Source organism: Belonocnema kinseyi, chromosome 3 (genome assembly GCF_010883055.1).
Source record: "Belonocnema kinseyi isolate 2016_QV_RU_SX_M_011 chromosome 3, B_treatae_v1, whole genome shotgun sequence".
Taxonomy (NCBI): Eukaryota; Metazoa; Arthropoda; class Insecta; order Hymenoptera; family Cynipidae; genus Belonocnema; species Belonocnema kinseyi.
Window position 1 is genome coordinate 115,664,363 of NC_046659.1, and position 4,595 is coordinate 115,668,957.

Consider the following 4,595-nt stretch of genomic DNA (forward strand, 5'->3'; position numbering starts at 1 on the left):
GTATAGAGCTCCAAGGAGATTATGTTTAAAAATAAAAAAAAATGTACCCAAAAAAAATTGTTTTTATACTTCATTCTAAGGACTTATTGAACTACCCTCGTACCATCTATTATACTCGTACCTCGAATCCATAATCTTTGTCCAACTCTCTTCTCCTTGTTTAACTAATAGCTCTAACTCTATGACCTACCTCTCCATAACCTCTTCTCGAATACTACACACCCTTCTCATTTTTCTCCTTTCTTCCTTTCATTTTGAATTTCCCACATTACCTCTCGCTTCATTGTTTCAAATTTCGCCGAAACATGCATGTGCAATTCTACTTCCCTCTCCCCTTTTTAGCTTCTCTTCAGATCTTCAGGCTCCCTTGATTTGTCTAGTAACCATATTTTCTCTTCCTAACTCTTCTTTTAATATATATCCTGGGCAACTCTAGCTATCCCCTATTACCCACGTCGGAAACTGCGCATGCATGCTTTCGACTTTCCTAAGTTCCTTCCATCCCCAGATCTCCACACCATGACACAACGCCGCCCACACCAACGCATCAAACAACCAGACCCTCATTCTCTAATCATTCATGCACTTCTCTTTCCTATAGCCCATACTTGGCCCATTACTTTACTCGCACATTCAATTCTTACCTGCAGCTTGTTACCCCCTTCTGCCTCAAACCAAAGTCTTAGGTAACAGAACCCCTCCACAATTTTCACTTTTTGTCCGTTCATCTTCCAAACGTAATTTATTTTTCTCTTTCGATTTCTGAAGCACATCACCTTTGTCTTATCTACGTTTGCCGTCAGCTCTTTTGTTCCCACATACTCTTCGAAGATTCTCATCATTAGGGTCATTCCCCTCTTATCATCTGCTAACAGAACTATATCGTCCGTGTATGTTAGAGAGTATAGTTTGCTATTACCCAAAACCGTTCCTCTTTTCCCTTTATCCCTTAGCTTCTTCTCTAAGTCTGCCAGTAGGATATTAAATAATAACGGACACAACGGACACCCTTGCCTGTCCAGAAAACCTGCCCTTTTTCTTTCCTATATTCACCTTAATCCTGGTTTCAGTAAAAATTTCCTTTATGCTCTCCACCAACTATTCTTCTACATCACTCTCTTTCATTGCCTGCCATAGCACTTTTCTGTTCACTGAGTAAAACTCTCCTTTAAAATATACGAACAAAGCAACTATATTTACTTTCTTTCTCCCCAAATTTCTGTTAACTAAATAGTTGAGTAAGTCGATGTTGTCTATAGTTCCCATCCCTTTTCTAAATCCCGACTGATTATGTGGGATACTTTCTTTTTGTTCTATCTGACTCTTCAACATTTTTCTTAATATTTCTGCATATATTTTATAGCCGACTGACATGAGATTGATCCCTCTGTATTCCTCTACCTTCTTTCCTTCCCCTTTCTTGATAAGCGGTATCACCAGTCCCGTCGTCCACTCGGCCGGCCAACCTTCCCTTTCCAGATCTTGTTGCAAATCTTTCACATCCCATCCCTAATCCCATCTCCTCCATACTTTATAGCTTCATTTTCCATCCCATCTTCTCCAGTCGCCTTGTTTCTTTTTAACCTATTTATTGCCTCATCCACTTCTTCTCTCGTTATCTCGTTTCCTTCCTCCATTTCTCCTTGTACTATCCTACACTTTTCCCCTTTGATCGTATTTTGCTCTCCCCCTGATAGACCTTAAAATAATACGTCCATTCCTCCATTTCTATTTCTTCATTAACGCCCTTCCTTTCGCCTCTAGCCCTATTTATCACATCCTACACCCTACCTTCTTTGATCGCTATTTCTACTTCTGCTTGATATTCTTCCTTTCCCCTTTGTCTTTTTATTTACAGCATCTTCTCATGTTCTTTTCTCCTCCTGTTATACTCCTCCTCCTCCATTTCCCCTTTTCTCTATTTGCTCACACAATCTTTTATTCTGTCTTCACTCTCCCAGCATTCCTCGTCCCACCAGTCTCTCTTTCCCCCTACTTTTTCTTCACTATTACCCAGCTCATCCTTTACCTTTTCAATGGACCATTTCAACTTTTCAATTAACGAGTCTATTTCCTCCTCTTTTTTATACCTAACCTTCTCCTTTCCATCTTTTATTTGAACTCTTTTAATTTATCTACCCTCCAAAATCCCATTTTCGTGTATCTTTCGCACCCTTTTTCCTTTCTCCCTCTGCCGCGCTCGAACCTTATCTCATTCCCTACCTTTATACTCCCAAGCATATGCCGCATTGTTTCGTCAGGCAAAATGTAGTCTATTACTGTTGCTGCCATTCCTATGAATGTCATCTCACCTTCCTCATCTCCTTTCATATTGCCATTGCATATGAACCATCTTGTTCTTCCTATCATGTCTAGTAACTTCCTCCCCTCCCTGTCCGTCTCTCTATGTACGTTATAAGTTGTATGCTATGTATGTTATAAGTTCCTTATATATGCCTTCTTTTCTTCATCCCATAACCCTCCCCTTTGTTCCCCAGTCCATGCATTTAAGCCTTCTCCTACTAAACACCAATTCTTCCTTCTTTTCATCCATCCACCATCTTATTACTCTCCAGCCTTCCTTTTCCCCTCTTCTTCTGTAATTCGACTCAAGAGATAAACTTATGTCTTGCAGACATAAAAACTTGTCTCCATGACATAAATTAAAGTCTGGCTCCGTCTCAAAACTGAGACGTGCTCAAGTCGAACTTTTCCACTTCAGCATGTCTTGATTGGGGGCAATTCAAGTCGAACTCAAGCCGAAGCATTTTTACTTGGGAAAGAGCATTTTTTTCACAATCTTAAGACAAATCAATATTTTAAATATATTGATTGAGACCAGTAGACAAAACCCATAACATCTAAAATTATGAATTAATTTACGCTGTCCAAAAACCTTCATCAATAATAAAATAAAAAACCTGATATTTGATATTTAAAAAAAAATTATTATATACAAAAAATAGTTGTATTCAACTAAAAAAGATGAATTATCATCAAAATAGTTTAAATTCCTAACCAAAAGAGATTAATTTTTAATGAGATAATTGAGATTTTCACCCATGTTAATCAAATAAACTTCAACTTTAGTTTTTCGAATATTTACTAACTCTAGCAGGATTTCCGTGACAATCCTTTACTTTTTAATAATTAGGTTATCTTTTCTTCGTGACTCCAACGAAATAAAAAACTGATTTTTCGATTTTTTGCAGTAAACAGTGTTTTTTCAATCACGGAAGAACTGTCCTTTCTTACCAGTAATAGAACTTCTAATTTGAATAAATGTTTTCAATTTTAAAAAAACTTTGCAATCACCAGCCATTACTTCGATAACGTAGTTGCCAATTACATTTCTTTCAAAATACTTTCACCTTTTCTCTATCAAATTAAAAAATGCTATATTTGCAATCATTGTATGGTGTTTTTATGCACCTTTTTTCTCTTTGGAATTCAGAATGACTCTTAATTTGAGAAATTTTCCTCTCAAGAAAGATCAGCACCTTCACCTATTTCATGAACATTCGTTTTACACATTCAAAAAGCTTAGATAAGTTAGTGGGGGGGGGGGGGGGGGGGGGGGGGGGGGGTAACGTCCACTCCTGTTTTTTTTTTTCTGATTTTATTGTTGAAAAAAATTTGAATAATTTCACATTAATTTTTTCAACCATTCTCACTATGCACGTTTCTTTTTCATAAAAAAAAATTTCACAGAAAATTCAAACTAAAAAAAATTTCAAAATTCTTTTGTGCGATAAAACTCAAGTACTATCGCAGCTTTTGCGGCACAAAGTTATCCATAGGGCCATTATACTTCATTTTTTCAGACATTTAAATTTAGAGGATCTGAATGTAAAAGCTTTGTTTTTTTCTGCAAAGAGAAATAGCGCTATTTTTCCAACGTTAACCTCTGTCCCGGAGTTTTGAAATTAAAACGGAGTCTTGAATTAAAAAAGCTCAGTTTTCAATAAAAAATGGGAAAAAGAATTAGTTTGTATAAACTTTTTGTGAATTAAAGTATAGTCGCCTCTTAAGGGGGGGGGGGGGGGGGGGGGGGGGGGGGGGGGGGGCGCTAAGGCTAATTCGGTGAAAAAAGGGCACGTTTTTGAAAGATTTTTTTGGCGATACAGATAGTGTGAGTTCATTCAGTCAATTTGCACATAATAATGCAACATTTAAACAATATTTTCTTGAATTTTCATTAAACCATATTTGAAATTTAGCGAGTGACAGTGATTCCACGGTGGCGGATCGAAAAAAAGTGGTTTTGCAGTATGCATCATAACTCGGAGCAGAATCATATAAAAAAAAATAAAAAGAGATTTGTTAAAGGAGATGTTTCTCGAACTAACTAGGAGGATCTTTTCAATTTTTAAATTTTCCGTTGCACTGGGAAGCCAAAAAACCGATTTTTGTTTTAAAAAATGGACTAATTTGTTATTGTAAAATTAATAATTATTAAAAAAATCCTCCCAGAGTTACTCCTAGAAACATCTCAAAATTCAGGAGAATATTGTTTAAATGTTGCATTATTATATAAAAAGTAACTAAATAAACTCACACTATCTGTATCGCAAAAAAATCCTTTAAAGACAGAT